Source organism: Bos javanicus, chromosome 4, assembly GCF_032452875.1.
Source record: "Bos javanicus breed banteng chromosome 4, ARS-OSU_banteng_1.0, whole genome shotgun sequence".
Taxonomy (NCBI): Eukaryota; Metazoa; Chordata; class Mammalia; order Artiodactyla; family Bovidae; genus Bos; species Bos javanicus.
Genome location: NC_083871.1, coordinates 81,841,344 through 81,855,863, shown reverse-complemented (window position 1 = coordinate 81,855,863; position 14,520 = coordinate 81,841,344). Strand labels below are relative to the sequence as shown.

Sequence of the window (14,520 nt, the reverse complement as noted above, 5' to 3'; positions counted from 1 at the left end):
GCTCCCCATTGAGAATTAGAAAGTAAGATTTCAAAACATACAGGGTGGGGGGTGGAGATACCTTTGAACATCCAAAGTAGAAAGGTAAGGTCCTAATGCTAAAGGCTATTATGTGTCCGGTGCTCAAGAGCATAGTAATAAGTCTTTCAGAACCTACTTACTCTTGTTTTATATCTAGTGCAATAAGCCTGGTAATTTACTTCCAGACAGTTTTTAGGGATGGAGAGGTGCTCTGAAGGCACGTAGGCAGTTAGTGATCAGTGAGGGACAACTGTGAAAGGATGAGGCAGAAAGACTACAGCGTGACATTAGAATTTAGAGTTCCATCTTCCAGAGCTATTGAATCTAGGGAAAACTGCCCTAAATTCGTAGTCACCTCTGAGAACAGGGTAATAGTTGATCATTATGATTCTGGGTTATCAAGAAAAAAAATTTTAACTGTTCAGTTAAGTTGAAGAATTTGTTTGACATGAAATTCTAAACTCAATTTTTGTCAAATACAACTCAGAAATTAAAATATCATCCTATCCAAATACTGCTTCTGATGGCTCAGTTGCTTATTTTGATTACTGGCTTGTTGAGAAATTCTCATGGTTATTACTATTATTTTTTGATGTGCATATACATATGTGTGTGTGTGCTTAGTTGTGTCCAACTCTTTGCAATCCTGTGGACTGTAGCCCACCAGGCTCCTCTCTCCATGGGATTTTCCAGGCAAGAATACTGGAGTGGGTTGCCATTTTCCTACTCCAGGGGATCTTGCCAACCCAGGGACTAAACCCATGTTTCTCGCATCGCCTGCATTGGCAGACAGGTTCTTTACCACTGCACCAGGTGTGTGTATATTGAGTGTTAAGTATACTTGGTAAACAGGAGATATGGCTCTTTGATGATTTGGGGAGCTGAACTTTATCTTTTATAGCTTTGATTGAATTCTCAGGGTTTTCCCATCGTGGATGTGTTAAGGTTTATCACAACTTGACTGGTCCACGTCCCGTGCTGTCAGTTACTAAGTATTTAGAGAATGCTGTTACTAGACTAAGTGAAACATAACTTAAAGTTTTAAATAAAAATATATGTGAATACTTTTAAGATTATCTAGTTAACAGTTGCTTGCTTTTTTCTTAAATTAGGAAGTAAAGGAAGAAGATTGTATTACTCCAGAAATACTTTAGTTTCAGCCTTCATCTCATTTTCCTCCAAATCCCAGCTGTCCATTTGGTTGTTCTTTCAATGTAAGTAGTGAAATAACTACTCTTTGTTATTCTTATGAGTTTAAACTGTATCTAATTTTATTACATCTTTAAAGCTTTGATACAAATATCGACAATGTGTTCTTCAATCAAAAAAGACTAGTTAAAATGTACAGTCCAGAATATTTATAGGGTCTTTTTTTGGTTGTTTAAAACTCAGGAGTAATCCTTATCAGAGCATTACTGCCGTAGAGAACTGTAAGATAGTAAGCTTATCTGTGTTCTTAGTGAAATTTTAGTAACATCTTAAGAACAGTGTTGTTGTGCAGTGTAGAATGTATGTCATTATCTGACAGATTTGTGCAAAATGTAGGAAACTGTTTCTGCTTATGGATTGCCTTTTGCTGTTTCTTTACTGATAAATCAAGAAGTATGATATGACCAGGTTTCCTCAAATCTTAAAAACATGAAGTGCTTTTTTGATTATAATTGTAACATCATTTGGGTCAGAATTCGTTTTCAACTTAATGTCAGTATAAAGTAGTATCAGTTACAATAAAGCTCTTAGGCCAAGGATAAATAGAAGATAAATTTCCTTTTTGTAGGTTATTTTTGTTATATTAGTCAATAAACCTCTGTTTGAAATCTGTGTCACAGTGTCACAATCGAGCAGATGGGTTCAAAAAGAAACATTCCCTTTTAAGGCAGTCATATGAAAGTAATTTTGAGATGAAATTTGTTACTAATGTGTGTTTTCTTCATTCCAAAACTGGGACATGATGGCAAAAATGGTCTCATAAATGAAGTGAAAAAGAGAAGAAAGACAGTAATTGAGAGGTTTTTTTCTTTAGAAATTATAGGTTTTTTTTTTTTTTTTTAATACTTGAAGCTCATAGACATCCATTTATTCTCACTACAGTGTAAAGTTTGGAATAGAAGTATAGAACATTTTGGGGGAGACAGGTATATTGAATATTGAACATAAGTTTTGTTTAATAAAATATTTATTGAGTGAAAAGCACTGTTGTGTGCCAGGCACTGTGCTAGACACACATGAGGGAAGGCACTTAACCCCCACTGAAGCGACAGGGAGCACTCCCCAGAAGTGACCACAGGAGGATGAACAGGACTTTGATAAAGGAGATGAATCACATTGAGTTGGACATCGAGTGTTCAGAACTAGGGAATAAAATTCATGCCGTGTACTTTAGAGCGAGTGTGGTGTATTCCTGAGGGGTGTTCCAGAAAGGGCCCAGGGCAGAGAGGACTGGGAGAGTTGTGGGCAGATCTTAAAGCCCCTCATTTCAGGCCTCTGGGGAGCCATTGGAAAATTTTAGGAAGCATCATGATCAAGTTTGCCTTTTGAGTGTTCTCTGTAGCAGTGCTTCTGAAATAATCTCTGATAAAGGTCTATTTTTTAAGTTTTCTGTATACAGCAGACTGATACTTTTGTAAAATATAGTAAAAAATAAAATACTAGAAAAATGAAAATTTAAGAAGACAGAAAACAAGCCCATTTTAAAAATTAAGTTGAACAAACATAAAATTACTGTCAAGTTCCTCTTTGAGTTTCTAAATGTATACTCTAAAATTGGTTCTTTCCTATTCTTGAACTAGTTATGCTTTGAGTACCTCTCCTGCAGAGGAGTAATCTCTTTTTGATCGTGTACCTCCATCGGTACAGAGTTCTGGAAACTCTCATGTGTATATTTACTTTCAAATCATGTACATGTGTTACTGTGCAATTATATGATGTGTGCCATAAACTGTAAATACAAATTGAAAAATAACAGATTTTATTAACTATTTTAAATGAAAATGTTTTATTCTTTGTAGTTAAAAAAATACTTTGCACTAAAATATTGTTTAGTGAGAGCAGTATAATTGAATACTTCATTACAGCTTTTAAAAGACTTGGTTCATTCATAAAAGTAATCAGTGTGTTAAATGATCATATTGTATACTTTGTATATAAGTGTACTGTCAATTATATTTCAATAAAGCTGGAAAAATTAAGTAAGAAATAAATTGGCTCAGCTCTCTTCCAGATGATGCCAGACCATAATATATACAAGAACCCCTACACACATGGGTCTTCTTTCTGGTGGAGGTTATTAACACTTCGTGATTCAAAGGCCTGGTTTTAGGGTTGAGTTTGTTTTGTATTTGTTGTAATGGCTGTCATAGTTGAAATCAATGCTTTATAAAGTATATAGATTAGAATGGGAGAACTGTGTTGTTGGATGGGTTTCCTTGGTAATGCGCCTCAGTTTTCAGTTTCATCCAGCAGTTAATGACAGATTTTTAATGAAGTTTGTCTTGCTTATTTTCTTTTCCCCTGATGTCAGTCAGTTCTTACAAACTCATCAGAATGTCTTCCCTTTGTGTGTGTGTGTGTGTGTGTGTGTGTGTTTGATCAGTGTATTCAAAATCCAGTGAAACTGTAGATTTAAACAGGTTAGGAATTTTCAAATTGGTATTCAGGTGAGATGTAAAGTGGGCATATTACAAGCTTATCAACTCTTCCTGTATCCATTCACTAATACCACACTGTCTTTATAGCTTTCTAATAAGTCGTCTTAGTCAATATAATAAGAGTCAGCAATATTTTCATAAGGCGCCAAGTGTTAAATGTTGTAGGCTTTGCAGGCCAAATGGTCCGTTATAGTACACACCTTAGCCACTGTAAATAGAAGGCAGCCATAGATAATACATAAATAATTTGGAATTACTATATCCCAGTACAAGTTTATATACAAAGAAGCATTTTGCTGTGAACCTGAACTGTTCTAAAAAAATGAAACCTATTAAAAAGAAATGAAGGCAGAAAAAAAACAGCATCACTTTTTTGTTCTTCCTGCCAGAGATGCACAACCTGAATCTGATCATCATACAATTCACTTAAGGGACATTCTGTGAAAAAATTGGTCAGTAATCTTTAAAATTCCCAACTTAATGAAAGTCAGAGAAAATATTAGGAATTCTTCTAAACTGAAGGTGACCAAAGAGATATGACTATTAAATGCAGTGCATGATTCTAATCCAGTGCAGAATCTTGGATAAGGTCTGAGGAGTCTCTGGTAGAAATGTGTTCATGCTGATTTCCCAGTTATGGTGGCTGCATTATGATTTGTAGATGCTTGTCCTCATTTGTTGAAAATAAATGCAGAGGTGTTCAAGTGATATAGAGTGAGCAACTTACTATCAGATAGAACAGGGAAAAAGTCGTTTTGGGTTATAGTTGCAACTTTTCTATAAATTTGAGATTATTTTGACATCTTAAATGTATATATCATTAAAAGTAAAATAGATTTATTGGCAGGACAGTCTAGTTTGACAACCTTCTACATACTTTGGTGCTGTTTTGGATATTCTTGATGTTTCTGTTTCCATACAAATTTTAAAATCAGTTTGTTGGTTTCCACCAAAAAGAAAAACCCTGCCAGGATTTTTATTGAGATCGAGTTGAGTCTGTAGATAAATTTGGGGAGGATTGATACTTTTGCAATAATGTGGGTTCCAGTCCATAAACATGACTTAGAGCAGTATTTAGATGGTCTTTACATTTTCTTAGCAGTGTTTTATAGTTTTCTGTGTAGTTTTTTGTTGTTGCTATCCTTTAAACCACAAAAAACTTTACACTAGCTAAGCTGCTCAAACTCTAAGATAATAGGTGTTTGTTATTCTAAGCCACTAAATTTTAGATTAATTTGTTATGGAGCAATAGATAACTAGTAATGTACTTGTTTTTTAATTTTTAAATTCTGTGTAATTATTTTTTTGTTTCTACCTTTTTTGTAGTAAAATACAGTAACGTAACATTTAGCATCTTAACTATTTTTAAGTGTACAGTTTCATGGTATTAATACAGTCACATTGTTCTACAGCCATCACTACCATTTATCCCCATAACTCTTTTCATTGTAAAACTGAAACTCTGTATTCATTAAACAATAACTCTCCAGTCTTCCCTCCCTGTAGCCCATGGTAGCCACTGTCTACCTTTTGTCTATGATTTTGATTACGCTAAGTACCATAGCTAAATGGCATCATACACTATTTGTCTTTTTGTGATTAGTTCATTTCACTTAGCCCAGTGTCCCAAGATTCATCCATGTTGTAGCAGACTGCAGAATTTCCTTGCTTTTCATGTTGAGTATTATTCCATTGTATGTTTATACCACATTTTACTTATCTCTTCATCCATTGAACTTGAGTTTCTTCCATACTTTAGCTGTTACGATGAATGCTCTGTGAATGAGTGTACAGATATCTCTTTGAGACCCTACCTTGTTTTTCTTTCCTTCTTCTCTTTTCTTATGAAGGTTTCAATTATTTTGGGTATATATACTCAAGAAGTAGAATTGCTGTATCATATGGTAATTCTGTTTTTAACTTTTTGAGGAACCACCATACGGTTTTCCACAGTAGCTGTACCATTTTGTGTTCCCAATAAGAGTGCAGAAGGGTTCCAGTCTTTCCACATCCTCACCAGCACTTGTTATTTTCTGTTTTGTGTTTGTTTTGTTTTGTTTGTAGTAGCAGCCATCCTAATAGCCATGAAGTTAGTTATTCTTGAGCCCAAGTGGGTGATGATGTCATTCACTGAAATGAGGAACAGAGGAGAAAGAACAGGCTATTTTGATCATTTTCAGCTTGAGTTCTCTGAATATCCATGTCATTATAAGCAGTAGCAGTTGGAAGCATCAGATGGACTCTCTTCAGTTCTCCGTTAATTAATATTGAAGATGCATAATCCCTTGTACAGTCTTGTCTTGTTTTTTATTCATCTGTTTGATGCGTATCTTATAGAATCATTTTGACAAATATCATAAAATGTTAGAATATTGTAAGCATTCATCCATAAATTTTAGCATCTTTTCCTTTAAAAATAAGCAGGAACTTATTTAAGGTTCTATTATTTAAACTAATATAAGCTATTAGTTTATATTCAGAAATATAACTGAGTATATTCCTATTAGTTTATAAGCAGGTTGTTTTTGGTACTAAATCTGCATAGCCTCTGCTCTTATGGGACTTACCCATGAATTTTGGAAATATCTTCATAATGACCTATAACTCAGCTATAAAAATGATTTTTGTAAATATACTAGAGGTAGAATCCAACTAATTGTGTGTCTAATCAGAATTCCATCAGTGTGTGCGACTATCTCAGATATACTGTGTCCTTGAACTTAATCTTATGGTATATAGTACATTGGAAATAGTGTAGATTTGGGGTTTCATAGGCCTATATTTGAATTCTTGCACAGCCATTTATTAGCTGTGTGACCTCACACATCTTACATAACTTTAGGGACTCATTTACATGGTTTTCTACTGAAATCTGAAAAAATGAAAATTTCTACCAACTTGTCATTGTTATTGTTGGAAACCAGAAGACAGTTTTTTCCATATCTAACCTAACACCTTGGACATTTTAAGCCCTTAAGTAAGTATTAAGTATATTCTCATTGTTGTACAACCATCACCACCATACATCCCCACTGCTCTTTTCATCTTGTAAAAGTGAAACTTGTTTCACTTCTGTGTCACCAGGTTATATCAGCTGATATGATACTTCTCCTATATAGCATGTCATTTTTTCCAGGAAGTCAGAATTGTACTTCCCTATCAACACACCTTTATAGAAGCTGTGGTCTGCTCCCTGTGGGTTTGGAAGCATCTGTCATCACACAAGCCTAAAGTTATATATCAGCTTTTGGAAGTTTGCAGATTTTAAAGGAGTCCAAGGCTCCTGGGTTAGTCCTCATTTTACAGATCTGAAAACCATGGTCGTCAGAAGTTAGGTAAGTGTCAGAAAAACTAGTCTTTGCAGGCTAATGTGTGGCAAAATCTCAGTGTGTTGACTCATATTCCATCCTTTTTGCTATAAGTTATCAGGGGCTCTGGTTATGTTTTACAAACACTATGAGAATGTAAATTGAGGACAAAGTTAATATACACAATTTATTTTGCTAATAAGTTTTCCATCAACTTTGTAAGTGATCTGGGTTTTGGTTTGGGGGATTTTTTGCAGGGGGAGTCTCTTCACAGTTAACTCATTCAACAAATATTTCTTAAGGACTTAGTATGTGTCAGGTACTGCTGAGGTAATGGAGATGCAACAATAAACAAAAACTCCCTGCGCTCATGGATCTTACATTCTACAGACCAGAATCCTGAAGGATATGAGGACGTGGGCCATATGTTTATCTTCTAGTAGAAGGAATGGCAAGAAAAGTTAGAACCATAGTAAGGATTTTATTCTGAGTATCATGGGAGGTCTTCTGAGGAGTGGATATATTCTCAGGATGTAGCCTCTAAATTTGCCAGCAGATCAGGTGTGGCCTAAGAAAGAGGAGTCAAAAATGATTCCAGTAGTTTTGCTCTGAGAAAGAATGAATTGCCATTTACTGATAAAGAGATAACTAAGAGAGGTAGTTTGGGGTAGGTAAATTAGATAGGAGTAGAGTCTGGACAGTTTGGAGTTTGGGCAGTTGAGTTTGAACTACCTGTTAAGACAACCAGTTGAAGATATTGAATTGGTAGTTGAATATGAGCCAGGTGTTCAGAGGAGAAATGAAATCTGAAGATATAAATTTGTGTGTCTTTCCATGTAAAAAAGTATTCTGAGTGAGAACATGAAAGGAAAGACTATAGCTAGCCAAAAGGGGTCCAAGATGAACCCTAAGATAAGACCAGAATTTAAAATGATGGTAATGGAAGAGTAATAGCTGAAGAGATTCGAGGGGGGAAAAAAAACCAATGTGATTAAGGTATCTTGGAAGTCAAAGAAAAAATGTATTTTAAGAAAGAGTGATTATCTCAGCCGCTGCTGCTAAGCAACGTGTGTTGAAGACTGAGAATTTCTGGTTGGGTTTGGGCTTCCCTGGTGGCTCAGTGAAGAATCTGCAATGTGGGATATCTGGGTTCAGTCCCTGGGTTGGGAAGAACACCTGGAGAAGGGAATGGTATCCACTCCAGTGTTCTTGCCTGGAGAATTTGTGGACAGGAGAAGCCTGGCAGGCTATAGTCCATGTGGTCACAGAGTCAAGACATGACTGAGTGACTAACACTTTCACCTTTTCACTTGGTGATTTGAAGATCATTGATGATCTTAACAAAAGCTTGGGTAAGAGCAGGCTTAGGGAGAGGAAAGAAGCAGAATTTGATACAGTGAGTTTAAGAAATGGAAGTAGGGTTGAGAATTTTTTAAGATAGGAGAATAACATGTTTGCATCCAGTACAGAGGGGCAAATTGGGAGGGTGGGGGATTTCTGGAACAGTATCTGTTGAATCAACAGAGGAAATGGGATGTGCTGCATGAGCAGAAGCATTAGTCTTACAGGATCTTGATCAGTTTCATTTATAGCAAGGGTTGACAAGCCACAATTCTGCAGCCAAATTCCATCTACTGCCTGCTTTTAACTTTTATTGGAACAAGGCCATGCCCAATTATTTAGATATTGTCCATGGTTACTTTCCAACTACAGCAGCAGGCTTGAGTAGTTGCTCCAGAGAAGCCTAAAATATTTACTATCTGGCTCTTTACAGGAGTCTGGTGACCCTAGATTTATAGTAACTAAAGGAGAAGGTGGGATGAAATAGGAGTGGGGGAAGGAAGGAAGTAGAAGTCAAATCTAAGGAGCTGAACCTTTTGCAAAGGTATTCAAATATCTTTTCTGATTTGGGTCAGACCAAGAGAAAAATCAGAACCATGAATTTGAGCAAAATGAGCTATAGCCTAGGTGCCTTATCCTGAGATGAGTTCTTAGGACTCTATAGTCTCCAAAGCTGTAAGCTAACTGTATATAGTCAGCTCTCCTGTATTACAAATGACTGCAATCTTATCAGCTTAAAACAACAAACTCCTAACTATCTCACAGTTTCTGTGGGGGAAGAATCGGAAGTAGCTTTAGCTGTATAGTTCTGACTCAGGCTCGTAGGAGGCTGTAATCAAAGTGGCAGCCAGGACTGCGAGCACCTAGGCTTGTCTAAGTCCAGAGGGTCGGCTTCCTATCCTGCTCACAGGGTTGTTGGCAGGAGACCTCCGTTCCTTGCCACTTGGGCTTCTCACATATGACTGCTCACACATGGTTTCCCATGTAGAGAATTACAAGAGAGTCCAGGATGGAGGTTTCCAGTCTTTTATTACCAGTTCTAGGAAGTGACGTGCCTTCATTTCTGCTGTATTACATTGATCACACAGATCAAGGCTGGTATAGTATAGGAAGAGACTACATGAGGGTGTGAATACCGGGAAGTGGGAGTTGTTGGGACTCCTCCTGGAGGCTGCCTACCACAGACCCACTTGACTGTCTACAGAGTTCAGTGCATTGTGTACTTGCAGCTTTGCTGTGTGTGTCCCTCTCCTCACAGTTGCCCAAAGCAGCCTGTGATGGTTTGAGTCTCTTAAAGCCCAATCAGACACTGTTTTAAATATTTTTTCTGTTTTTTTAATAAGCTTTTTTATTCCTGGTTGTAAAAGCAGTATTCATGGTATTAAAAAAAAAAAAAAACTGGCATAAAAATAAATGAAAAGCTCTGGAAATTAAACATTTTTCATGTTCCCCTGTTTAGATTATTCTTGCATGCTTGTTCAGTCACTCAGTCATGTCTGACTCTTTACAATCCCTTGGATTGTAATCCACCAGGCTCCTCTGTCCATGGAATTTTCCTGGCAAGAAAACTGGAGCAAGTTGCCATTTCCTCCTGCAAGGGATGTTCCCAACTCAGGGATCGAACCCTCATCTTGATTGCGTTGCAGGCGGATTCTTAGCTGCTGATCCACTGGGGAAGCCCTCAGATTACTCGTACCAGATTTTCATCTAATGTTTTTAGATGAAATCTAAACAAACAAAATCTAATGTTTTTCCTGTCTGTACTAGTACATACCTGTTTTAAAAGTTTATACATAGATCCTATTTGTAAGCTACCTTCACATATTTTGTGAACATTTTTCAGTGTCAGTGTCACTTTTTAATAATTGTTTTATAATTCTGTTTTACAGCTATTCTTCATTTTTTGTTACGCATAATGTTACAGTAAATATCCTCGTTACCAATTCTCTATGCCAGCCATATTTCTTTAAAGCAGTTATTGCTGATAATCCACTAAAAATTCAGCAAAAGCAGTAACTAGGTATAAGCTTTATAGCATTTAGATTAATTTTTAACTAGAACCATAGTGGGTCTTCTGTGTTGAGGTTCCATGAACTTTATTGGGTTCTCAAAGGGGAATGGGATATTTACATGTCAAGTTAATTTGTGAAAATAATTCAGTTACTGTAAACATAGCTTACATAAGTAAAACTATTGGATTGGATATAGGAACAGAACACGGGTCTAATCCATATATAACCTTGTAATCCATATATAAGGTAAGAAGCGCAAAAATTTTGTAGAGATTTGCAATTTGCTATAGTGATTTTAGTAAATCACTATCGTCAGAAGACTGAATTTCTTTGTAATCAAATGTTGTATAACATTGACATGGTTGTATTTGTTAAGAAAACTGCGTGACAGATCAGCTCAGCTCAGCAGAATTATCTCTGACAGTTCCATTTTCTCTTTTTTAGGGTTTTTTTTCAACATTAGCCTCATAAAAGCTAACTTAGCCTCTGAGACCAGTGTTCAGCTTGTCCATACTGCATAATGCATTGTAATTCCAGGTAATACAACAAGGCGTTATCAGATATGGGAGCAGTCTGCCTTTCTCTGTGGCTGGTTTCTCCATCACCTCAGTCAGTTCTTAACTAGTGCCAGCCTTCCAAGGGGAATGAATGTCTCAGAATTTTACCAGTACTGATTACCTGTTCTCCAAGGTCATTTTCAAGAGTTTAATTTCTTTTTCAACTGTATATGTATATACTAGTTATTTGCTAGATACTGTGCTAAATTTGAGATTACAAAATTGGAGGTGGGGTGCTCTTTGCTATCGAAAAACTCCCAATAATTAATGTGGTGGGAAGAACTAGAAGAAGTTTTGTCCAAAATACTCTGGACTACTGAGCAGTGAGGAGTTACCCACCTAGGCCTGGAGAGAAGGCCAGGAATGCTTCACTAAGAGGTTCCGTTTAGATAGAACCTCTAAGGGATTCCCTGGTGGCTCAGATGGTAAAGAATCTTTATCTTTACTTACACATTTATTTACATCACCCTATTAGGCAAAAAATGTTCTAACTGAAAACATTTTTATCAGGTTTTATGGATCAAGAACTTCTTTCACCATTGATTTAATATGATATCAAATATGCATTAAGTTGGTCATCTTATAAATAGCTATATCAAATATGCATTAAGTTGGTCATCTTATAAATAGCTAAAATGTATATTTATAGAGTAAGAAGGAATTTAAATTTAATCAGCTCAGTCTCCTCTATTTCCCTTTCTTTCTTTGCTTGAATTCTTTGATGGTAGCTTACATACAGTTCAGTTCATTTTTGAGTTCCTGCCAGTAAGCCAAAGTCTGCCTTTCTCTTTACCCAGTAATTTTAGTTTTAAATTCTAAAAATTTTCTCCTGGTCTGTGGCTTACCTTCCCTTTTTTGTTGTTGTTGTTGGACAGGGAATTTTTTTTTAATTAGCTTAATCCATTTAATATATTTCAGAAGGTGCAGTACTGTCCTTCACTTATCAATGAAAGAAGTTAGAAATTTTAAAAAGATCATCCAGTGGCAAACAGATTTCCTTGAAAGTCACATATATAGCGCATCCTAGAAAAGAGGCAAGTCAAGTTTCACCTACTTTCATGAAATTCATCAAATACTGGACACACTCGGGGGTGGGGGAAAGAGGCAGCTTCACAAAGGACAGAGTTACATACCGTGTCTCCTGCACTACTTCCCAGGAGCACCAGGTGGGGAACGCATTTTCTAAACTAGATACAGGAATTGGAATACAGTATCAATCTGCCTTCCTGTTAAAGATTGTTCAGTATTTTATTTTTTAATAAAAGGACTGATAACAAAAATCCTCCCTCCTCTCAAAAATAAAAGAAAAGGAGAAAAAACACCACTATTCTCGAGCGGAATCAGCTTCAGGAATCCAAATTAGTCTGTTACAGTCATTACAAGCATGCCTTGCTTCTAAACACAAGAAAAAGAATTTAAATAACAGAACAAAAGCTAGTAGTGATACAGATGACCCAGTCAGAGAAAAAAACAGAACCTCATACTTGATATAGTTTAGTTTAGTACTAGTTCTTCTGTGGGTTTTACTTTTGGTATTATATGTAAGAAATTTGCCTAACTCAAGACCACATACCTATTTAACCCTATGCTTTCTTCTTGAAGTGTTGTAGTTAGTTTTAGGTTTTATATATGGGAATGGGTACATTTTGACTTAATTTCTGTGTGTGGTGGAAGATATGGATCTAAGTCCTTGTTTTGGTATATGGATATCTAATTTGTTCTGTGGTTATCATTGTTGATGCTTTTTTTTTTTTTAACCACACTTCCTTTTTCACCTTTGTCAGGGGGTATCAAAAACTAAATTCAAATGTAAATCAACAGGTGAGTGGATAAATAAATTGTGGTGTACCCATACTGGTGGCATACTGTGCAGAAATGAGTTATTGATACAGCAACAACAGGGATGCGTCTCAAAATTACACTGAGCGAAAGAAGCCAGATTGAGTACATATTACGTAATTCTAGAAATTCTAGAAAATGCTAATTTATTTATAGTTACAGAAAGCAGATTGATGTATTGGTGGGGGAGTGGGAAGGAGGGAATTATAATAAGACAAATTTTTGAATATGTACAGTTTATTATGTTATACCTCAAAGCTGTTAAAAATAAACTTCTTAAAATGATACAGGCTAACACAGTAGTTGGATAAAGTTTTGATAGCCACAATTTTTCTACCCCTATTCCTCAATCGTTTCTTCATACTGGAACTCCAGATTATTACTGCTGTTTAAAAAACAGATATGTGAGTCTGAACATAACATCCAGAAAATGTTGTGATGATTATAAACTCACTTCAACCATGCTTTTTATTTCTTTATTCAAGACAGTAGTATGTCATGCCAGTCCCTGTAGGATCTGTTAACTTTCCTCGGTACCATGTTGTTCAACTACCTACAAATCCACTTTACTCGTTATCACTTAATTCAAACTTCCCCAAATTGTCCATACATATTTCACTCGTAGAAATTGAAAAATGCATCAGGATTCAGGTATATGAGGTTTAGTAGAGAAGAGTAGAAAAGGGACAGATAATATAGGTAAAACAGTATTAAGAAATTTAAATTTTAACCCAGAAGCAGCATGGAGTCTGGAGAATTTTAAGTAAGCCATGTCAAACTAATTTTACTTTTTATTGTGGTAGGTGGTGCTTATATAAAAGGCAGACAGTATTAATAATAAGAGTATTTGTGTCAGTCCCTTTGGTATTTTAGTATGTATATAGCTTTTGGGGGTGACAGGATCACCCTATTCTTATATCTTAAATTAATTGTTCCCGTGCTATGTACGTTATAGTTGTAGCCCGTCAACTGAAACATAACTAGCAATTCAAAGTTCAGAACTATTTGAATTTTCTCGCTTCTGACTACTTCTTGATTTTATGAGAATGACAACTATATTTAGGCCTAAGAATTTAGTCTGCTAGAACTGGAACAAATGCAGGTCTCATCTGTTCATGCTGGCTGGTTCCCAATATGAAATCTTATAAAATAACATGTAAGAGCCTTAAAATGTTTCTCCTTTCAAACCTTTAGAGTTAAGGTTCAATAATTTGGTTAGTTATGGTTCTCTGTGAGGCCACTACTGATTCTTAACTACAGCAAGAACCCAAAAAGGAAAAAGGGTAATTTATGAGCAGCAGCCACTTTGGCAACCAGAATGCTTTATTGTTACAGAGTCTATTGTAGTAAGTCTCTTTGTCATCATTCAGCACCTGTCACAGTGTAACCAAGACCATGTTTTTGAACACCTGGCATAGCATAAAACCACTATATCACTTTGAAGCCAGTCCCTCAGGTGAGTTAAATTTCTCCATTAGTTTTAACTCAACCCTCCAGTATGGTGGATTGGTGAACGTGGAGACCTGTAAGTGGGTACCAGTTACTCAGTGGAACAAACATGCTCAACCCACACCTTGAACTGAACCCCAGATTTGGGGATAGAGTAAAAGAGTGAGAGTGGATAAGGGATATTTGCTTCAAATGTCATTTGAGAGAACACAGTGATTTCACATCTGATCTAACTATACTGGCACAGATACATAGAATCTGCTGGATCATGCCATCCTGGGTGAGTGCCATTTTTAACTCTGTCGCAGGTTTGTGCTGAGTTTCTTGCAAGTGACTTAACTCTTCT

General features: G+C 36.2%; 1 protein-coding gene across 2 annotated transcripts in view; it reads left to right on the top strand.

Annotated features, from left to right (window-relative positions):
• The window catches only part of RALA (RAS like proto-oncogene A), a 58,647-nt gene that overhangs the window by 13,545 nt on the left and 30,582 nt on the right, over positions 1 to 14,520 (top strand). Inside the window, exon 2 of one of the 2 annotated variants that reach the window (XM_061414515.1) lies at positions 1,134 to 1,235. The exons of the other annotated variant lie outside the window; for it this stretch is intronic. The gene's annotated coding sequence lies outside the window, so the exon portion shown is untranslated. The remainder of the gene's footprint in view (positions 1 to 1,133; positions 1,236 to 14,520) is intronic. 2 annotated transcript variants of the gene reach the window in all.